At 45.6% G+C, this 23,811-nt stretch overlaps 1 protein-coding gene across 1 annotated transcript in view; it reads right to left on the bottom strand.

Moving 5' to 3' along the window:
* LOC137361228 (uncharacterized) overlaps window positions 1-23,811 on the bottom strand; it is a 77,985-nt gene that overhangs the window by 30,251 nt on the left and 23,923 nt on the right. Inside the window, exons 2-3 of the mRNA XM_068026136.1 lie at window positions 1,748-1,909; window positions 1,248-1,297 (exon numbers count right to left, since the gene is read on the bottom strand). The gene's annotated coding sequence lies outside the window, so the exon portion shown is untranslated. The remainder of the gene's footprint in view (window positions 1-1,247; window positions 1,298-1,747; window positions 1,910-23,811) is intronic.

Here is a 23,811-nt window from a genome sequence, read left to right as displayed (position 1 = left end):
TTAGAGGAGCGCAGAGATCTCCGAGGGTTGTGGGGCTGGAGATGATTTCAGCGGTAGGGAACGGCGAGGTGATAGAATGATCTGGAAACGATTGTGAGAATATTGAAATCCAGGCCTTGCTGAACCGGGAGCCAGTGTAGGTCAGTGAGCACGGAGATGAAAGGTGAACGGGACTTGTGCAGTATCATTTTGGATGACAAAAATGTACAGAAGGTGGAATGTGAGAGATCAGCCAGGAGGTCTTTGGAATAGTCAAGTCTAGAGTTACCAAAGAACTGGTAAAGTGTTTGAGCAGCAGTGAAGCTGCAAGAGCCAAGTCAGGAATACTGTTTCTGATCATCCTTCTCGAATTGTCGGCAGCCTTTGACACAATTCACCACACTATCCATCGCCAACACCACTCCTTCCATGTCCAGCTGGGTGGAACTGCTCTGGCCTATTTCCACTCAACCCAGTCTAGTCTCTGGCAGAGAGTCTCCTGCAGTGTCTTCCCTACCCACTCCAGCACTGTTACCTCTATGGTACCCCGAGAATCTATCTTGTCCCTCTCCAATTTCTCATCAGCTTCCGACTGTGCCCAGCTTCCTTCCCTGTCGCCTCCTCATCACAAGGGCATCCAATTACAACCTACTTAATATCCACCATCACAGATTTTGCCTCAGCCAATCCTCTACCAAAAACCCTCTACCTTCTAGAGAATCAAATCTTCTAATCCACTCCTGGCCAGCCTCCCAGCTTCCACTTTCCAGAAGTCAGGTCTCCTCCAACACACTGCTGTTGTATGTTATCTTGCAGAAAGTTTAAGTCACACATCACCCCTGTGCTCTCTGACCCACATTGGTTCACAGCTGCAAACGCCTTTGATGTACAACTTCCATCTTCCTGTTCAAATTCTTTCATGACCTCTCCCGCCCTCTCCCACCTCATTTCTGTAATCTTCACCAAATCTCTGTTTCTCTGACCCAAGCCTCCTGTAGAACTTCCCTCCACTCCCTTTCCTCCAGCAGTGTCTGATGTGGCTTCAAGATGTCTGGCCTCCTAAACCTTTCTGCCTCTCCACCTCCGTCTGCTCTTTTAAACTAACAGTCAGCCCTCCAATCATCTCCTTCCCTGCCGTGTGTCAGACATTTCTTCAATCAGATTTCTGTGCAACATCTTGGGAGATTATTCTATGTAACGGTTTGAATAAACACAGCTTGTTCTAGTTGTACTGGGGGTGAACTTTGTCGAGAATGAAAGTTACTCACTCAGGTAACCCAGAATGATCAGCAGAGTCCACATCTTACTGGCTGAGATTCTGGAAAGGGAAACACAAGACAAACATTTGAGAGAGATTACCGAGTAGGGAAATTGGAGGGAATATTAAATAGGGAGTTGCCGAGGAGTTTGTCAGTATATCTGTTTTAGAGAGGTGAGCTCCATCTAATTATCTCTCTCTCACTGGGGCTCTTACAGACAGAGGTGAGCTCAGCTACATGTTCTTGTTAAACATCAGGAACTTGACTCCAATCCTTCACCCTTTCCACTCTCCAAAGCTTTTATGAATAAACCACATGTGTTCCTGACTCTCTCCTCCAGGTCTGTCTCCTGCATCCCTGAAACAAACCTCTTTGAATTTCTGACAAAGGTTATTCATGGAGATGGTGTTGTTTCAGGAGAAGCAGGACACACACCCCCTGGGTCAATACCTAGCAAGTGACAAACTCCTTTGCTTTTTCTAACAGTCCTCCCATACCCGACTGCTTACCAGAGTCTCCAATGGAGGTGTCACTGGGTGGGAGATGTTGTCGGTTCAGTTCCAGCTGCTTGCTCCTCAGTCTCGGGTCCACTCTGCTGTGAACAGTGTCAGTCTCAGTGTCAGCTCCAACTCCTATATACACCACGACGGATTGACTGCAGTGCTGGTTGGCTGAAATATTAACATTTAGTAATGATGAATGACATTACATAATCTATGCAAACGAAGGCCTTTTGGTTAAAGTAGCTGCCATAATAAACCAAATTAATATTTCTCCTGGGACCATGCTAACCCACGGGGCTTTGCTGTTGTAACATAACTTGTCTTCAGTTACCCAACAGAGAGTGTGTAGGGAGATTGGAGCCTGGGGCTGGGACTCTGAATATTATAGTTAGTATTTGCCAGTTGGCTGTGTATATTTGATCTTTCATAGGCATTAAGTATTAGGGAGAGAATATTCACAGGAGACATGCCTCTCTTATCAGTAGTGGGTCAGTATTGGGGGGATGATGAGAGGGGGCAGAGAAACAAGATGTTCCAGAGAGACAAATGATCGGACTTCCATTTTCCTCCTTGAGGTCGATGGGGTTAAAGTAAATGATTGTGTTTTTCAGAATATAGTCACAGAATGAGAACAATGAAATCCTCACATCAGCGACAGTGATACCATCTCCGAAATAGCACAGATACAGCGTTAGTAACACATACAAACCAGAATGAGGAGGACATAAATTTCTCAGTGAGAGAGTGTTTGAGTATTCAGGACATGGGATATTGTGAGGGGTCCCTGACCAGATGTTAATGTCTCAGTCACTGACTGCTCCTCAACTGCCAACATTGAGATAGCAGTGGGCTTCAGGTATAAACTCCAATACAAGAACCACCGAGGATGTTGTTTTTTGGAAGGAAAAGTGTTGCATGTAAACTTTATAGAGTTACTGGCAGACCATTGTCCATGACTGACCGAATAATAATAAGCAGGTAATTTGTCCCAGATATGGGTGGGATTAGTCTTTGATATGTTTGATTTTGACTGCAAGAATGAGGAGAGATGAAACAAAACAATTTGTGAAGTGGTGCAAGAACAGAGAGACCTGGGGGGGCTTGTGCAGGAATATTTAAAGGTGGCAGAGGAGGTTGAGAAAGCGATTAATAAATCATATTCCAGTCTGGGCTTTGGAAATAGAGAGGTCGAGTACAAAAGTCCGGGAGTCATGCCAAACCTGTATAAAACACCAGTTCGGTCCCTGTTGGAACATTGTGCCCAATTCTGGGCACCACACTTTGGGAAAGACCTGTCGGCTTTGGAGAGGATGCAGAAGAAAATTTCTCGGATGGTTCAGTTGGTGAGGAATTTCAGTCAAGTAAAAAGACTGGGCTAGAAAGGGGAGTTCTCCTTAGAGTAGAGAAGGTTAAGGGGAGATTCGATAGATCACCAGAGGGCACATCTTTAATGTGATGGGCAAAGGTACCAGAGGTGACATGAGGATAAATGTTTTTTAATATCATGAGTGGTTTGGATTTGGAGGGCAATGTCTGATAGGGTGGTGGAAATTCAATGGTATTATTCAAAAAGGGAATTGGCTCAACACTTGAAGGGGAATTAAATGAGGGAATTATGTGTGAAAGTGTGGGGAGTTGGATTAACTGGGTTGATTTTCGAAAGAGATGACAAACCCTCGATGGGCCGAATGGCCTCCCTCTGTTGGACTATTCGAGGATTTGTTTCTGATTGGGTGGGATTCGTCTGTCCCCACATTTCTCTGTTAGATCATTAGCACATTGGGCAGTGCAGTCAGTCCAGGGTTCTAGATAATATTCCTGTGACAGAATCACAATGTCACTGTCCCCTCAGTAATCACAATCACCTTGCAGCACATTGTTATTCAATGTTACACTGCCTGTGAAAAGGGGCGTCTGAATGTGCATCTCAGTTCCAACCAGCCCATGTCCAACGCCTCGTCCCTGATAGTTTCCACAGTTTCCATTCTCTCTGGATTGCTGATTCTGTCAGTGCCCCTGTGTCCATGCCAGGTTGTCAGATATTCATTCAGTCCCACAATGGGCCCATTAGCTCTTCTGAGCCGGCTTTGATATTTGCATTCCCTGGGACTAACAGATTTGAATGTTGTGCCGTGTGTCAACTAGGAAAATGTCAACTTTTGCAAAGCAGGAAGCTGTTGTGTTTGTCAAGGACTGAGAACAATAGACTCTTCATATCAGAGGCACAGATAAGATCAGCTGAAGGACAAAGATGCACAACTAACAACATAGTCAAACAAACTGAGGAGAGAGAGGGGGTGGGAGAGAGAGAGGGTTGGGAGAGTGTGTGTGGTGTATGCGTGCATCCAGTCATGCATTGTGGAACGTGTGATTAATGGATGAAGCTACAATGCAAAGGGTTTGGAGGTAATGCCACAGTTGTAGGAGGCTCTGGTTAGACTACATTTGGAATATTGCACACAGTCTGGGCACCTTCCTCAACAAGCAGCTGTTTGCCTGAGACCAGATACAGCTGAGATTCACCAGAATGATACTGGGGTTAACACTGAGTACACTCGATGAACAGTGACAATTATCCCTGTCTCTGTAACCTCCTCCAGCCCCTGCAACCCTCCCTCTCTCTGTAACCTCCTCCAGCTCCTCCAATCCTCCCTATGTCTGTATCCTGCTTAAGGTAATGCAACCCTCCCTATCTCCATAACCCCCTCCAGCCCCCTACAAGCTTCCCTATTTCAGTAACCTCCTCCTGACACGACAACTCTCCCTATCGATGTAACCTCCTCCAGCCCCGACAACCCTCCCTATCTCTGTTACCTCCTCCAGCCCCGACAATACTCCCTATCTCTGTAACCTTCTCCAGCTCTACAACCCTCCCTATCGCTGTCACCTCCTCCAGACCTGCAACCCTCCCTCTCTCTGTAACTTCCTCCAGCCCCTACAATACTCCCTATCACTGTAACCTCCTCCAGCCCTACAACCCTCCCTATCTCTGTAACCTCCTCCGGGCAATACAACAAACACAACAAAAACCTCAGCACGAAAAGCATCAACAAATTCAACAACAGCCTCAGCGAGGGAAAACACCAACAAATTCAGAAGCAACGTTGGCAAAAAAAAGCTCACCAACCAATGTCAGGAGGAGAAAAAAACACCAACAGAATTCAAGAAGTGCGTCAGGAGGAGAAAAGCAACAAAGACAACTTCAGCAGGTGAAAAACAGCAGCAGATGCAACAACATGTTGAATCTGCACGGTCCTCCTTACCAACATTTCGGGCCTTGTGCCAAGGTTGGGAGAGCTGTCAAGCAACAACCTGACATAGTCATACTCAAGGAATCATGCCTTACAGACAATGTCACAGACCTCGCTATCGCCATCCCCGGGTACGTCCTGTTCCACCATCTCCAACGGCTTCATAAATGAAATTCCCTTCAATCATAAGGTCAGAGTGGGGATGTTCACTGATGATTTCACAATGGTCAGCATCATTCGCGACAGCTCAGATTCTGAAGCAGCCTGTTTCCAGATGTAGCAAGACCTGGACAACATCCAGGCTTGGGCTGATAAGTGGCAAGTAACATTCGCGCCACACAAGTGCCAGGCATTGACCATCTACAACAAGAGAGAATATAACCATCTCCCTTTGACATTCAATGGCATTACCATCGCTGAATCCCCCACTGTCAACATCCTGGGGATTGCCATTGAACAGAATCTGAACTGGAGTAGCCATATAAATACTGTGGCTACAAGAGCAGGTCAGAGGCTAGGAATCCTGCAGCGAGTAACTCACCTCCAGACTCCCCAAAGCCTGTTAACCATCTACAAGGCACAAGTCAGGAGTGTGATGGAATACTGTCCATTTGCCTGGATGGGTGCAGCTCCAACAACACTCAAGAAGCTCGACACCGTCCAGGACAAAGCAGCCCGCTTGATTGGCACCCCATCTACAAACATTCACTCCCTCCACCACTGATGCTCAGTGTCAGCAGTGTGTACCATCTACAAGATGCACTGCAGCAATGCATCAAGGCTCCCTCCGTCAACACCTTCCAAACCCGCAACCTCTACCACCTCGAAGGACAAGGGCAGCAGATGCATGGGAACATCACCACTTGCAGGTTCCCCTCCAAGTCACACACCATCCTGACTTGGAAATATATCGGCCGTTCCTTCACTAACTGTGGGTCAAAATCCTGGAACTCCCTTCCTAACAGCACTGTGGGTGTACCCACCCAACATGGACTGCAGCGGTTCAAGAAGGCAGCTCACCACCACCTTCTCAAGGGGCAATTAGGGATGGACAATAATTGTTGGCCTCAAACAGTATCGCCCAAAATCCCATGAATGAGTTAAAAAACGGAAAATAACCTCAGCAGGGAAAAAACTCCAAAATAAAACAACAACCTCAACAAAAAAAAAATTAAACAACTCAAGCAGGGAAGGAAACAAGAAGTACAACAAAAACCTCAGCAGGGAAAATACCAACAAAAACAACAACTACCTCAGCAGGAGAACAACGTCAATAAATTCAACAACAGATCAGCAGGAGATTCAAACACCAGCAAATTCAACAACCTCAGTTGGAGAAAAACACCAGCAAATACAATAACAAATACAACAAAATTATACCAACAAATGCAACAACAACTACTGGCAGCCAATGGTCGAGAGAGGGGCGTAGGATTCCCATCAGGGAGGGAGGTGTTGTGCAAACCTGAATCAATTGCTTGAATCTTCATGTGGCTTCTCACAAGACTCAACTCTCTTCTTTCCACTGATTTTCCAATTGCAGGATAAGCTTCCAGTGGAAGATATATCTGTTACTGAGTCTCATGGTCTTATTTCAAAATAATGTTTTACTCCCCAGCTGTACCAAGTGTGATTTCAGAGGGGACGGTGGGGGGGGGGGGGGGGGGGTTTCAGCGCCAAGTGACCGACTGACGCCCAGTTCAACCTGGAGTCCTCCAGCCTGTGGGAGGATCACTCGGCCGTGCATTTCTGTGCCTGGAGTCTGCACAGTAACTCAGAGAGATGGAGCAGTTCAACAAAAACACCAATAGAAACACCTGTTTCAGATAAAAGCCTGCAGCTCTGTATCCTGTTTGGTTTACCTACTGCAGTGTGAACATGTCTTCGACATCAGAAGACACAGAAAGATGTTCAGGGATGATACGAGAACTGAGAGGTTATAATGATCAGGAAAAGACTGAACAGACTGGGGCTCTTTTCTCTAGAAAAGAGAAGGCTGAGGAGTGACCTGATAGAGCTATTTAAGATTATGAAAGGGGTCTTGATCAGATAAATGTAGAGAAAAATGTTTGCATTTGCGGGTGAGACCAGTAAAAACAGGGGGCAGGTGCGTCAATATAAGACAGTCACCAATACATCTAATTGGAAATTTGAGAGAAACATCTTCACCCAGAGAGTGGGGATAATGTGGAACTCAGTACCACAGGATGAGAGGAATAGGGAAGATGTATTTAAGCTGGGGGGGAGGGGGGCAGTTGGATAGGACATGAGGGAGAGAGGAACAGAAGGAGATGTGGCTGGGGGCGAGATGAAGAGGGCGTGGAACGACGTTCGTGTGGACCAAAAAGGTCGGCAAGGACGTGTCGGGCTGTAAATTCCCTGCAGCTGGAGCGAAGAGCAGGAACACCAACAGTGTGGGACCAGTCAGTGGAGCTGGGGACTGACTCCTGGGTGAGGAGCAGCTTTTCTTTGTAATCTTTATCTAAACCTGTCACAATCTTGTACACCTCCCTCAGGTTTCCACGCAATCTCAGTTTCTCCAGGGAGAACAACCCCAGCTTCTCCAACCTTACCTTGTAACTAAAATCCTCCATTCCTGGAACCATTCTGGTAAATCTCCTCTGCACCCTCTCAAGGAACCTCACCTCCTTCCTAAAGTGTGGTGACCAGAACTGGATGCAATTTTGCAGTTGTGGCCTAACCAGAGCTTTATAAATGTTCAGCATAACTTCCCAGTTTTTGCACTCAATGGCTCTATTTATGAAGCCCAAGATCTCGCATGTTTTGCTATTCCCATATTCTTTGCTACTGTTTCGAAGTACGGCCACTGCTGTAATGTAGGAACAGTGGCAGCCACTTTCTAAAAGGCAAGATCCCATGAACAGACAACGTGCAGATCCTGCTGAAGTTGTTGTTGAATTTGTTGGTGTTTTTCTCCTGCTGAAGTTTCTGTTGAATTTGCTGTTTTTCTCCTGCTGAAGTTGTTGTTGACTTTGTTGGTGTTTTCTCCCACTGAAGTTGTTGACTTTGTTGATGTTTTTCCTGTTGAGGTTGTTGTTGAATTTGTTGGTGTTTTTCCTGTTGAATTTGTTGTTGAACTTGGAGGTGTTTTTCTCCTGTTATAGTTGTTGTTGAATTTGTTGGTATTTTCCCATTTGAATTTGTTGTTGAACTTGTCGGTGTTTTTCCTGTTGAAGTTGTTGTTGAATTTGTTTGTGCTTTTTCCTGTTGAAGTTGTTGTATTTATTTGTGCTATTTCCTGTTGAGGTTGTTGTTGAATTTGTTTGTGTCTTTCTTGTTGAGGTTGTTGCTGAATTTATTGTTGTTTTTTTTTTACTCCTGTTGAAGTTATTGTTCAATTTGTTAGGATTTTTATTCTGCTGCAGTTGCTTTTGTATTTTTGGGGGGGTTTCTCCTCCAGGGGAACAGCAGACTTCACCAATATTGATTTTAAAAAAGGTTAACATAGTTCAGTAAAATTGTTTCCTTGCTCTCTCTCTTCATGTCTGTTTCTCTCTCTCTGTTGCTCTTGTTATCTTTCCTCTCTCACACATTCTCATTCTCTCTCTTTATCACTGTCTCTCCTTCCTTCTCTCATTTCCTCTCTGCTCTGTTGCTCTTTCTGTCTCTCACACACACACCCAATCTCATTCTCTCTCTTTATCTCACTCTCTTCTTTCCTTCCACTCTCTTTCCCGCCTCTCATTTCCTCGCTTACTCTTGCTGTCTGTCTCCATTTCTCTCTCACACACACTCACTCTTATTCTCTCTCTCTCTCTCATTAATTCTTACAATCTCCTCTCATTTTCTGCCTCTGTATCGCTCTGTCTCTGTCTCTCCTTGTCTGTCTCTACACCTCCTACTGCTTCATTCTCTCTATCTGTCACTATATCTCTCATTCTCTCTCTCTCTCTCTGTCTAACTTATTTTTCCTGAATCATTCCATCTCTCAGTGGCTTTGCCGATCAGTCTGTCTCTCTCTGTGTCTCTGCATCACTCTACCTCTCCCTTGCTCCCTCTCAGCTGTGCTCTCTCTCTCATTCTCTCTTTATCTCTCCCTATGTGGGGTTCCCTGGGATGGCCTCTGCCTGTCCAGCTCTGTTGCCCTCTAAGATTTTGTTGGTATGATGTGGCCAGAGGGTGCTCTGTAAGGAATACAATGCCAGTGACAGTGGTTATTCGACCTGTCTGCAGTTTCCACAGCAGCAGGGGCGGTTTGATCACATTGCTTATAACGAGCCTCCTCCTCTGAAACGAATCTCACAGATCCAGCCTCACAGCTCCAGCGACCCGGGTTCAATTCTGGATACTGCCTTTGTGGAGTTTGCAAGTTCTCCCTGTGTCTGCGTGGGTTTCCTCCGGGTGCTCCGGTTTCCTCCCACATGCCAAAGACTTGCTGGTTGATAGGTTAATTGGCCATTATAAATTGCCCCTTGTATAGGTAGGTGGTAGGGGAATATAGGGACAGGTGGGAATGTGGTAGGAATATGGAATTGGTATCGGATTAGTATAAATGGGTGGTTGATGGTCGGCACAGACTCGGTGGGCCGATGGGCCTGTTTCAGTGCTGTATCTCTAAACTAAACCAAACTAGTTAGAGATCTGCTGACAGAAGATACTGAAGTGTTATTCGGAGATAGTGGTCATGATTCCTTGCCATTCCATATTCCTGCTTTCCACCTTTAAGACAGGAAACACCACTATCCCCATTTGGTACCATTGTTGATGAAATTAATGTTCGTAATAGTTACTTTATGCATTGTTATACATCATCAGCTCGTCAACCAAACTGAAATAATTTACTGTTCCTTGATGTGAACAGCAGTTAGGATTCTTTTAACAGAGTATCATCCTGAAACATTACCAATTTTCCTCTTTCTCAGATGCAGACTGAGCTGGTTTGTGTTCATCCTTCCGGGTCTGGCGCATTTATAGTTTTATCAATGCAATAAATCTGATTTATAATTAGGCTTAACCTGCAGAGCAAATATAAGTGTGAAGGCAGCAGCATGACTGGAGGAAATTATTTTGTCTCCTTCTTAATCCCTTTCTTCTGCTTTTGCCTCTGTCCCTCCCTGTAACCCACTATCGTTCTCTCCCCATTGATCTGCCATCCTGTGTGAAGAATCTTGTTAGATGTTAGATGGTTCTGCAGTCCCCGGCGGCCAACGCCCTGGTTCCCAGGGAGGAAACCACGTTCCACAGCAGTATTGGGCAGGGCAACATGACTGGTATGGACTGGTACTTGCAGATTGGTGACTGCCTGGAATGGATTAGATAGATTGTACTTTCTGCATCTAAATGCAGGAAAAGGATTGAAACCCAGCACGAGACTCAAGCCAACACTTTGACTCTGTCCTTGAAAAGCTCCCGTGCACAAGACAACATCACTTACTACTGCGGGGCTCACAAGTACACACACAGTGTAACTAGAATGCAAGGAAACACGGCAAAAACTCGGGAATGATGTAATACACCTTACCCCAGTCTCTGGGGGTATGGTAGTATAGCTGTGATGTTACTGGGACTAGTAATCCAGAGGCCTCGACTGAATGATCCAGAGCACAGGAGTTCAAATCTCACCACAGCTGCTGGGGGAATCTAACTAAACAAACATCACCTTAAATATTCACTCCCACCACCACCGACGCACAGTGGAAGCAGTATGTACCAGCTGCAAAAAGCACTGCAGTAATGCACCAAAGCTCCTTCGACAGCACCTTTCAAACCCGCGGCCTCTACCAACTAGATGGACAAGGGCAGCAGACGCATGGGGACACCATCGCCTGCAAGTTCCCCTCCAAGTCACACACTATCGTGACTTGGAACTATATCACCGTTCCTTCATTGTCGCTGGGTCAAAATCCTGAAACTCCCTTCCTAACAGCACTGTGGGTGTACCTACACTACATGGACTGCAGTGGTTCACGAAGGCAGCTCACCACCACCTTCTCAAGGGGCAATTAGGGATGGACAATAAATGCTGACCTCAACCAGCATCGCCCAAAATCCCATGAATGAAGTAAAAAAGAGAAAATAACCTCAGCAGGGAAAGAAAAACACCAAAAATACAACAACAACCTCAGCATGGAAAAACCAAATTGAACAACAATTTAAGCAGGGAAGAAAACAACAAGTACAACAAAAACCTCAGCAGGGAAAACACCAACCAACACAACAACTACCTCAGCAGGAGAACAAGGCCAACAAATTCAACAATAGATCAGCAGGAGATTCAAACACCAACAAATTCAACAACCTCAGTCGGAGAAAAACACCAGCAAATACAACAACAACCTCAGCAGCAGAATGATACCAGCAAATGCAACAGCAACTTCTGGCAGCCAATGGTAGAGAGAGGGGCGTGGGTTCCCCATCAGGGAGGGAGGTGTTGTGCAAACCTGAATCACTTGCTTGAGTCTACATGTGGCTCCTCACAAGACTCAACTCTCTTCTTTCCACTGATTTACCATTTGCAGGATAAGCTTCCAGTGGAAGATGTATCTGTTACTGAGTCTCATGGTCTTATTTCAAAGTAAGGGATCTTTCTCACCACCTCCCCCACCCCCATTGTTATTATTAACAGCTCTCTTTCTTATTTTCTTTCTCTCTATCTTTCTCTCCTTCCTTCATTCTTCACATCCCAGATTGTCCATGTTCACTGACTTTCTTCTCTCCCGGTCTCTTCCCCCAGGCGCAATCTCAGCGAGGGTCCGACAGACTCCCACCGCTGTCTCCAGATTTCCTGGGGAGGGAGTGGGACTGGAGTGCCGTGTGGAGGATGAGAGTAGCGGTTCCATGTTCTGGTACAGACAGGACCGGGGAAGGAGCCACGGCTGATGTTTTACTCCGCAGCTACACTAGGTGTGAACTCTGAGGCGACGGTGGAGGGTTTCAACGCCAAGAGACCGACTGGCTCCCAGTTCAACCTGGAGTCCATCAGCATGTGGGAGAATCACTCAGCCCTATATTTCTGTGCCTGGAGTCAGCACAGTGACTCAGAGAGATGGAGCAGTTCAATAAAAACACCAACAGAAACACCTGTTTCAGATAAAAGCCTGCAGCTCTGTCTCCTGTTGGGTTTACCTATTGCAGTGTGAACATGTCTTTGACATGATGAAGACACAGGTTGCATTGAACGTCGGGGAAAAGATGCACGGAAATATCTTCAAGGATGATACCAGAACTGGGAGGTTATAATGATCAGAAAAAGACTGAACAGATTGGGCTCTTTTCGCTTGAAAAGAGAAGGCTCAGGAATGCCCTGACAGAGCTCTTTAAGATTATGAAAGGGTTTTTGATCAGATAAATGTAGAGAAGATTTTTTTCATTTGTGGGTGAGACTAGAAAAAGGGGTGGGGCATCAATATAAGACAGTCAGCAATAAATCCAATTGGGAATTCGGGAGAAACATCTTCACCCAGAGAATGGGGAGAATGTGGAACTCATTATCACAGGCTGAGGGGAATAGGGAAGATATATTTAAGCTGGGGGGAAGCTGGAGAGGACATGAGGGAGAGAGGAACAGAAGGATATCTGCCTGGGGGCGAGATGAAGAGGGCGTGGAACAACGTTCGTGTGGACCAAAAAGACCAGCATGGATGTATCGGAACGAATGGCCTGTTTCTGTGCTGTATATTCCCTGCAGCTGGAGCGAGGAGCAGGAACACCAAGACTGTGGGACTAGTCAGTGGAGCTGGTGGACTGACGCCTGGGTGAGAAGCAGGAACACCAAGACTGTGGGACTAGTCAGTGGAGCTGGAGGACTGACTCCTGGGTGAGCAGCAGGAACACCAACACTGTGGGACTAGTCAGTGGAGCTGGGGGACTGACGCCTGGGTGAGGAGCAGGAACACCAACACTGTGGGACTGGTCAGTGGAGCTGGAGGACTGACGCCTGGGTGAGTAGCAGGAACACCAACACTGTGGGACTAGTCAGTGGAGCTGGAGGACTGACGCCTGGGTGAGTAGCAGGAACACCAACACTGTGGGACTAGTCAGTGGAGCTGGGGGACTGACGCCTGGGTGAGGAGCAGGAACACCAACACTGTGGGACTGGTCAGTGGAGCTGGAGGACTGACGCCTGGGTGAGGAGCAGGAACACCAACACTGTGGGACAAGTCAGTGGAGCTGGGGGACTGACTCCTGGATGAGTAGCAGCTTTTCTTTGTGATCTTTATCTAAACCTGTCACAATCTTGTACACCTCTATCAGGTCTCCACTCAATCTCAGTTTCTCCAGGGAGAACAACCCCAGCTTCTCCAACCTAACCTTGTAACTGAAATCCTCCATTCCTGGAACCATTCTGGTAAATCTCCTCTGCACCCTCTCAATGACCCTCACCTCCTTCCGAAAGTGTTTTGACCTGAACTGGATGCAATTCTCCAGTTGTGGCCTCACTAGAGCATTATAAAGGTTCAGCATAACTTCCCAGTTTTTGTAGGCAGTGCCTCTATTTATGAAGCCCAAGATCTCGCATTTTTTGCTAATCTCATAGGTTTTGCTATTCCCATACTCTTTGCTACTGTTTCGAAGTACAGCCCCTGATGTAATGTAGGAACAGTGGCAGCCACTTTCTACAAGGCAAGATCCCAGGAACAGACAACGTGCAGATCCTGCTGAAGTTGTTGTTGAGTTTGTTGGTGTTTTTCCTGTTGAGGTTGTTGTTGAATTTGTTGCTGTTTTTCCTGCTGAAGTTGTTGTTGACTTTGTTGGTGTTTTTCTCCTGCTAAAGCTGTTGTTGGCATTGTTGGTGTTTTTCCTGTTGCAATTGTTGTTGAATTTGATGGTGTTTTTCCTGTTGAGGTTGTTGTTGAATTTGTTGGTGTTTTTATCCTGCTGCAGTTGTTGTTGAATTTGTTGGTGTTATGTCCTGTTGAAGTGGTTGTTGAATTTGTTGATGTTTTTCCTGTAATAAGTTGTTGTTGAATTTGTTGGTGTTTTTCCTGTTGAAGTTGTTTAGTTTGGAGTTTAGTTTACAGATACAGCACTGAAACAGGCCCTTTGGCCCACCAAGTCTGTGCCGACCATCAACCACCCATTTATACCAATCCTACACTAATTCCATATTCCTACCACATCCCCACCTGTCCCTGTATTTCGCTACCACCTACCTATACCACGGGTAATTTATAATGGCATGTGGGAGGAATCCGGAGAACCCAGAGGAAAGTACGCAGACACAGGGAGAACTTGCAAACTCCACACAGGCAGTACCCAGAATTGAACACGGGTCGCTGGAGCTATGAGGCTGCGGTGCTAACAATGAGGCCTCTGTGTCGCCCTTTTCATTGGTGCTTTTTTTTTCCTGTTGAAGTTATTGTTGAATTTGTTAGTGTTTTTTTCTGCTGCAGTTGATTTTGTATTTTTGGGGGGTTTTCTCCTCCAGGGGGACAGCAGAGGGCGAGCTAGGACCAGGGAACACATCAGACTTCACCAATATTGATTTAAAAAAATCGTTTACATTGTTCTGTAAAATTGTTTCCTTACTCTCTCTTGTCATGTCTGTTTCTCTGTCTCTGTTGGTCTTGTTATCTTTCCTCTCTCACACACACTCACTCTCATTCTCTTTCTTTATCCCTGTCTCTCTTTCCTTCTCTCATTTCCTCTCAGCTCTGTTGCTTTTTCTGTCTCTCACACACACACCCATTCTCATTCTCTCTCTTTATCTCACTCGCTTCTTTCCTTCCCCTCTCTTTCTCGCCTCTCATTTCCTCGCTTACTCTTGCTGTCTGTCTCTATTTCTCTCTCACACGCACTCAGTCTCATTCTGTCTCTCTCTCTCTAATTAATTCTGCCTAGCTCCTCTCATTTCCTGTCTCTGTGTCGCTCTGTCTCTGTCTCTCCCTGTCTGTCTCTACACCTCCTAGTGCCTCATTCTCTCTATCTGTCACTAGTTCTCTCAATCTCTCTCTCTCTCTCTTTCCAACTAATTTTCCCTGAATCATTCCATCTCTCAGTGGCTTTGTTGATCTGTCTGTCTGTCTCTCTCTCTCTCTGTCTTTGCCTAACTCTACCTCTCCCTTGCCTCCTCTCAGTTGTTCTCTCTCTCTCATTCTCTCTTTATTTCTCCCTATGTGGGGTTCCCCGGGATGGCCTCTGCCTGTCCGGCTCTGTTCCCCTCTAAGGTTTTGTTGGTATGATGTGGTCAGAGGGTGCTCTGCAAGGAATACAACGCCAGTGACACTGGTTATTTGACCTATCTGCAGTTTCCACAGCAGCAGGGGCGGTTTGATCACACTGCTTATAACGAGCCTCCTCCTCTGAAAAGAATCTCAAAGTAGTTTGAGATCTGCTTTCCATATTCCTGCTTTCCACCTTTAAGACACAAAACACCACTGTCCCCATTTGGTCCCATTGTTGATGAAATTAATGTTCGTAATAGTTACTTTATGCATTGCTATACATAATCTCCTCGTCAACCAAATTGAAATAATTTACTGTTCCTTGATGTGAACAGCAGTTAGGATTATTCTGACCGAGTATCATCATTAAACATTACCAATTTTCTTTTTACTCAGATGCAGACTGAATTGGTTTGTATTCATCCTTCCGAGTTTGGTGCATTTATAGTTTTATCAATGTAATAAATCTGATTTATAATTGGGCTTAACCTGTGGAGCAAATATAAGTATGAATGTAGCAGCGTGACTGGAGAAGAATAATTTGTCTCCTTCTTACTCCCTCTCTTCTGCTTTTGCCTCTGTCCCTCCCTGTGGCCCCCTGTCGTTCTCTCCCCATTGATCTGCCATACTGTGTGAAGAATCTTGTTAGATGTTAGATGGTTCTCCAGTCCCCGGTGGTCAATGCTCTGGTTCCCGTGGAGGAACCCACGTTCCACAGAAGCATTGGGCAGGGAAACATGACTGAGTGTTGCTTGGACTGGTAATTGCAGATTGGTGACTGCCTGGAATGGATCGGATAGAGTGTACTTTCTGCATTGAACTACAGGAAAAGGATTGAAACCCAGCACAAGACTCAGGCCAACACTTTCACTCTGTCCTGGAAAAGCTCCCGAGTCCAAGACAACAGCACTTACTACTGTGGGGCTCACAAGGATACACACAGTGTACCTAGAATGCAAGGAAACACGGCAAAAACTTGGGAATTGTGTAATACACCTTACCCCAGTCTCTGGGGGTACGGTAGCATTGCTGTTATGTTACTGGGACTAGTAATCCTGAGGCTTCGGCCGAATGATCCAGAGCACAAGAGTTCAAATCCCACCACAGCAGCTGGGGGAATCTAACTAAGCAAACACCACCTTAAATATTCACTCCCTCCGCCACAGACGCACAGTGGCAGCAGTGTGTACCAGCTACACAATGCACTGCAGTAACGCACCAAGGCTCCTTCGACAGCACCTTCCAAACCCGCGACCTCAATCTAGAAGGACAAGTGCAGCAAACGCATGCCAACACCACCACCTGCAAGTTCCCCTCCAAGCCACACACCATCCTGACTTGGAACTGTATCGGCCGTTCCTTCACTGTCGCTGGGTCAAAATCCTGGAACTCCCTTCCTAACAGCACTGTGGGTGTGCCCACCTTTCATGGACTGCAGTGGTTCAAGAAGGCAGCTCACCACCACCTTCGCAAGGGCGATTAGGGATGGGCAATAATTGCTGGCCTGGCCAGTGACTCCCACATCCAATGAAATAATAAAAGAATGTTTGCAGATGTCACTAAAATCTTTGCACGGGTTAAGACAGTAGAGGGGTCCTGTGGAATCCAAAGTGATTTCCCTGTGGCAGGGGATAAGGCCACACAATGGCAACTGGCATTAAATTTAGGCAAATGTTGTGTTATGTACGTTGATGGGGCCAAAAATGAATCCAAGTATCACTTGCAGGGAAGATACTGAATGAGGCCAGCAGAGAATTATTCTGGTCTGATCATTGAAGGGTGAACACTGATGTAAAGAGCCTGCAGTTAAAGTTAACGGGCTTTTAGATTGTGTTAATGGAATCATCATGAATCAAATGACTAGATTTCAGAATAACATGAGAAATCGGAGCAGGAGTAGACCATTCGGCCCGTCGATCCTACTCTGTCATTCAATTCCATCATGACTGATCCACTAACTCAACTCCACTTTTCCACCCGCTCCCCATATCCCTTCAGTCCATCAGTCACCACATATCTGTCTATCCCAGCCTTAAATATATTCAATAATGGAGCATCCACCACCCCCGGGGGTAGGGAATTCCAAAGATTTACCACCCTTTGAGTGAAGAAACCTCTCCTTATCTCAGTCCCAAATGCTTGGCCCCTCATCCTTAGGCTGTACTAGATTCCCCAGCCAGGGGAAACAACTTCTCAGTGTCTACCCAGGCAAGCACCTTCAGAATCTTGTATGTTTCACTGAGATCACCTTTCATTCTTCTAAACTCCATAGACTACAGGCCCTCTCATATTAGGACAAACCTTTCATCCCAGGAAACAATGGAGTGACCCTTCGCTGTACTGCCACCAAGGCAAGTGTAGCCTTCCTCGGATGTGGAGACCAAAACTGCGTACAGTAAGGCAGATGTGATCTTACCAAAGCACTGGCCAATTGTAACAAGACTTCCTTATTCCTGTACTCCAATCCCACTTGCAATAAAGGCCAACAGGCCATTTGCCTTGCTAATTTCTAGCTGCACCTGCATGTGAAGTTACTGTGTTTCATGTAGGGGGACACCCAATTTTCTCTGAACAGCAACATCGAGAAGATTCACGCCTTGTAAAAAGTTATATTCTTGCAACCAAAGTGAACAACCTCAATTTTCCCCACATTATACTCCATCTGCCAATCACTTATTTTGAAATTATGCTGCCCAGTTCTAGATTCGCCCACCAGGGGGAAACATCCTCTCGGTTTCCACGCTGTCAATCCCCCTTAAAATATGACATGTTTCGATAAGATCACCTCTCATTCTTCTAAACTCCAGTGGGTATCGGCTCAAACTGCTCAACATTTCCTCATAAGACAATTATTCAGACCAAAACAGTCCACATTACTCCAGACTCGCCAACTTTAAGGGCATTTAAGTGGTCATTGGATAGACATATGGATGTAAATGGAATAGTGTAGGTCAGATGATCGGCGCAACATCGAGGGCCGAAGGGCCTGTACTGCGCTGTAATATTCTAATTCTAATTCTAACTAAGGCCCTGTACAGCTGTAGCAACACTTCCCTACTTTTGAATTCGATTCCCCTTGCAATAAACAACAACATTTCATTTGCCTTCCTAATCACGCGCTGTAACTACATGCTGACTTTTTGTGATTCATGTACCAGGACACCCAGATCCCTCTGTACTGTGGAGTCCTGCAGTCTCTCTCTATTTAAATAATATTCTGAATTCCCATTCTTCCTGCCAAATTGGGCAAGCTCACATTTGCCCACAGTATACTCCATCTGCCAATTTTTTGCCCAACTCACTTAACCTATCTATAACCCTCTGCAGACTCTTTGTGCCCTCCTCACAATTTGTTTTCCTACCTAACTTTCGCATGGTCAGCCAATCAAAAAATAAGGCAATATTCCATCGAAGGAAAGGTGGGAATGTTGGGAAGGGAAGAGGGAAAGTCGGGCTAAGGGGCTTGCAGCAATCTGCATAAATAACAGCAATGTTGCCGACGGAAGTGCTCCTCATTTGTTCACTCTGCTGACAGGCGTGGTCGAGGTACAGGATGGGCGGCCAATCATTCCACTCTCTTCATCACAAGTGGTGGCATTTCCATTTACCAGGCGCTGGCTTGTTGCTCAGTAAGGGCTGCCTCTCTGCTTCTGAGAAGGGCGATGGCACTCTCAGCTAAAAACATCTCAATCTTGGTCATCTTATTGCTTGGACATTGGATTTGGTGTAAGTACTATCCCTTCAGCAGGTGGAAGTAGATTCAATAGTAATCTCCCAAATGGCTATTGGATCAGGGCTTGGAGCAGGGAAATTGGGAGGGCAATGGGGTAGGAGCAGGGGCAAGTGCGACTAACTCGATAGCTCTTTCAAACAGCAGATACGATGGGCAGAACGGCCTCTTTCTATTCTGTTAGATTTTATGATTTATGCTACCATTTTCCTTCCATGATTCTGAATTACTTTCTTTTATGGAATGTGTTCCAGGGGTTCAGTCTGCACCCACTGTGATCCAGACTCCAGCTGCGGCTTCTATTCGACCGGGGAAGCCCCTCGCCCTCGGCTGCAGCTTGGAGGGAGCCAGCATGGGCAGCTACACCATGCACTGGTACAGGCAGGAGGGGAAGGCAGTAAAGTGGATGTGCAATGAGCACGGCAGCTGTGGGCCAGGCTTTGAGAAGCGGTTCACTGTGCAACAAGACTCTGCAAGCAACCGATTCTCCCTGCAGCTGGTCGACCCCCAGCCGACAGACACTGCGACCTACTACTGTGCAGCGAGTATGGGCACAGCGATACAACCCTGCGGCAGAGTGAGACAAAAACATCCTCACTCTCCCAACCTGCCCCTAAAACACCCACCTGTGAGAAGCATCGTCTGGAAAGCTCAGCAAACCATCGAGCCCCTGTGTATCCCTATTGGTGACCTTTGCAACACCATGTCATCTGAAAACACTTTACAGTCAGTTAGCCAGAAAGTCATACAGCCAGTATGGTACAGAAGGAGGCCATTCGGCCCATCGAGTCCATGCAATCCTGTCAAGCCCATTCCCCCTCTCTATCCCTGCGGCCCAGCAAGATTATCTCCTTCAGGTATCCATTCAATTTCCTTTTGAAATCATTCATTGTCTCCACTTCCAACACCCTGGTAGGCAGTGAATTCCCTGTTGTTACCACTCACTGTGTATAGAGGTTCTTCCTCAAATACCCCAGTATCTATTGTCCAGAATCATCAATCTTTGACCAATAGTCCTTGCACCATCCACTAATGGGAACAGGTTTACTCTGTCTACCTCAACTAACACTGTCACAATCTTGTTTCCTCTATCAGATCTCCTCTCAATTGCCTTTGCACCAAGGTAAACAACCCCAGATTCTCCAAAATAACCATGTAACATCCCTGGAACCATTCTGGTAAAATCTCCTCTGCACCCTGTCATGGACACTCACATCCTTCCTGAAGTGTGGTGACCAGAACTGAACGCAAACTTCCAGTTACAGCCTAACCAGAGCTTTGGAAATGTTCATCATAGCTTCCCAGCGCTTGTGCTCCATGCTTCCATTTATAAAGCCCAAGAACCCGAGTGCTTTACTAATCCCATATTCGTTGCTAGTACTTCTTCAAAGTGCAGCCACTGTTGCAAGATAGGAACAGTGGCAGCCAGTTTCTACAAAGCAAGATCCATCAAACAGGCAATAATGTCCAGATCATCTGTGGTTATTGTCGGAGCAATTTTGATTGGAGGATAATCATTGCTGAGGATTGCCCCCTCTGACTGTGCAGTTCTGCCCTTCTGGACATCAGAGGTTGTCCTCTGCACAGTCCCAGGATGTCACCAAAACAAAACCCAATACTAGCCAATGAAATGTTTCTCATTTGTTCAACACATTGACCTGTGTAGTCTAAGCACATGCTTTGTTGTTGGATCATTATGCATAGTTCCTTACATCCGGTGGCATCTGTGCCGAGGAGGACAATATTATTGGTAGCAAATTGGCCCCCTCTAACACTGCATCACAGGAGTAAAACAGCAACAAATTCAAGAAAAATACCAACAAATTCAACAACAACTTCAACAGGTGAAAAGCACCAACAAATTCAACAACTTCAGCAGGAAAAAAAAAAATCAACGATTACAACAACAACTTCAGCAGGAGAAAAACACACAAATTCAACAACATTAGCGGGAAAAAAAATTCAACATATACAACAACAACTTCAGCAGGAGAAAAACACCAAAACATTCAACAACAAAGTCAGCAGGGATTAAAGAACACCAACAAATTCAACAACAACTACAGCAGGGGAAAAAAAATCAATGAATACAACAACAACTTCAGCAGGAGAAAAACACCAAAAAATTCAACAACAAAGTCAGCAGGCAGTAAAGAACACCAACAGATTCAACAACAACATCAGCAGGAAAAAACATCAACGAATACAACAACAACTTCAGCAACAGTTAAAAAGCCCCACAATTCAACAACAACTTCAGCAGTAGAAAAACACCAACAAATTCAACAATAACTTCAGCAGGAGAAAAACACCAACAAATACAACAACAACTTCAGCTGCAGTAAAACAAAACCCAACAAATCCAACAATAACTTCAGCAGGAGAGAAAAACACCAAAAATCCAACAACAACTTCAGTCGGAAGAAAGCACCAACAAATTCAACAACAACTTCAGTCAGAAGAAGGCACCAACTAATTCAACAACAACTTCAGTCAGAAGAAGGCACCAAGAAGTTCACCAACAACTTCAGTCGGAAGAAGACACCAACAAATTCAACAACATCTTCAGCAGGAGAACAACACCAACATTTAGGGGTGTTGAAAGGGATTGGTGAAGTAGGTGGAAATAACACAGCCGGCACATGAGCATTTTGTGGGAGTTTAGGATGGAGGGTTGCTCGGGAGTGTTAATGAGGGTTGCTGGATGGGAGCTCAGCCAAGTAACTGTGCATGTATCGCTTGCATGGAGGAGGCTGGGGTTAGCTACAGAGCAGTGAGGGGAAAGATTGAAACAGACCAGATGATGTGTCTGGGGGTGAGGACAGGCCATGCAGTGTACACACACCCGTGTTGAGGCCTCTATTCAATTATATTTCTCAATCTCTCTATCTGCTTTCATTCACAGGATGTGGTTGTGACACTGTTATGCAGAATTCAGTGCCCACCACCTCACCGTCCTTGAGAAGATGGCGATGAGCCAACCCCCATTGCTGTCTGTTCCCGTCACAGCTTTTGTACGACCGACTGTCTTGCCCGGCCAATGCAGAGGGCCTTTTAAGAATCAACCATATTGTTGTGGGACTGGAGTCACCTCTTAGGCCAGACCGGATAAGGATGGCAGGTTTCTTTATCTCAGTGACGATGAGTTTTTTGTCCAATACTGTAGGTTAATGTTCACCATGACTGAGAGCAGCTTTTCATCAATTTCAGCTTTATCTAATGAAGGGAATTGAAATAATCCAGCATGCTGGGATTTGAATTCACATCTCCAGGTTATTAGCCCAGGCCTTTACATTAATAGCCCAGGAACATAACACTTTGCTACCTTACCCTTTAACCTACTGTTTTGCCTCAGGCCTAGGAGTGGAAAAATACAAATGTGTGCAGGGCAAACCCACAGAACAGGCTGTTTTTTTTTTCTTGCTGCATCCGTGAACATGTTGAAACATTTACAGCTGCACTCTGATAACCACACATCCTGACGGTGCCTTTCCTGTCTCTGTGTCTCTCTGTACAATGCGATTCTGTTGCTGTGTTGTGCTGACAAAGTCCTTCCACATGAGTATGCGAAGGAAACAGCGCAGAGGAATTTGCAGGTGGTTATGGCGACAAATTGAATTGACAGGAGAGATAGGAGGAGTTGCACTAGCTGGGTTGATCTTGCAGAGAGCTCGCATGGACTCGATGGGATGAATGGCCTCCTTCTGTACTGTAACCAGTCTCTGATTCTATGATCGATTCCCTGTGGTCGGAGAATCTGAAAATATCTTTGATCAGTTAATCAAGTGTGAAGGAAATGCAGCACCCAACATGTTTACATTGCTTGTTCTTTATTCCCTCGGGTAGAGAAGATTAAATGGTGATTTGACTGAGGTGTTTAAAATGATTGAATGGGTTGATCGGCGAGATGGAGATAAACTGCTTCCTCTTGTTGGGGGCGGGGCACGGGGGTAGAACAAGGTGGTCTAAACCCAAAATTCGAGCCAGGCTATTCAGGAGTGAAGTCAGGAAGTACTTCTTCACACAAAGGGGAGTGGACATCTGTATCCCGTGCGCAGATTAGTGCTTGGAAGGTAAATAAAATGTATTCATTTTGTACAAATGGTGTGATAGTGAATCCTTCAGAACAACAGTACTTTATTTTTAAGACTGGCAGCTAAACTATAAAAGCACGTGTTAGAGTGATATTTACCCCATACATGACAGTATTGTTGTTCATTACACCTCTGGATTTATCAGAATGTCTATTGCACCATCTATCTCTCTGTATCTCCCTTTCTCTGGATCTATCTATCTATGAATCTGCATATCTATCTTCATATCTATCTATCTCTCCGTCCATTTATCTGTCTCTCGATGCATCACTGTATCTATCTGTCTATCTATGTTATCCAATTATCTGTATATCTGCCTATTTCATTACCTATCTATATAGAATCTCTATCTATCAATATTTATTTACATATCTCTTTCTCTCTGTCTAACGATATATGTACCTCTATGTCTGTCCCTCCCACTCTCCCTTTCTCTCTGTCTCTCTTTCTCTCTCTCCCTGTCCTCTGAGCTCCTTCACGTCTGTTGTCCATGTATAGATTGTTGCTGTTTTTCTCCCTCTGTCTGTGTGCTTCCCTCTCTCTCTTACTCTCTCTCTCTGTCTCTGCTTCTCTCCTTTTTTCTCACTCTATATCATTCTATGTCTTTCTCTGAGTCTCTCTCTCTCTCTCTGTGCATCTCTCCCTCTCCCACCTCTCCCTTTTTACAATGAAACACGGGACATTTCGGGCACACAGGAGATCGTTCGGCCCATCGTGCCTGTCCCCTCATCGTGACCGATGTCCAATTTAAATCTTGTCCCTGGGGGTATCTCTATCTTTCTCTCTCTCTCTCTCTCTCTCTCTCTGTTTTACAGATGTAGGGGCCGTGCTGAACCAACAGTCTCCCGCTTCCATATCCCATTCCCCAGGC

The sequence above is a fragment of the Heterodontus francisci genome, unplaced genomic scaffold, assembly GCF_036365525.1.
Source record: "Heterodontus francisci isolate sHetFra1 unplaced genomic scaffold, sHetFra1.hap1 HAP1_SCAFFOLD_398, whole genome shotgun sequence".
Classification (NCBI taxonomy): Eukaryota; Metazoa; Chordata; class Chondrichthyes; order Heterodontiformes; family Heterodontidae; genus Heterodontus; species Heterodontus francisci.
This window is presented reverse-complemented; position numbering and strand designations above follow the sequence as displayed.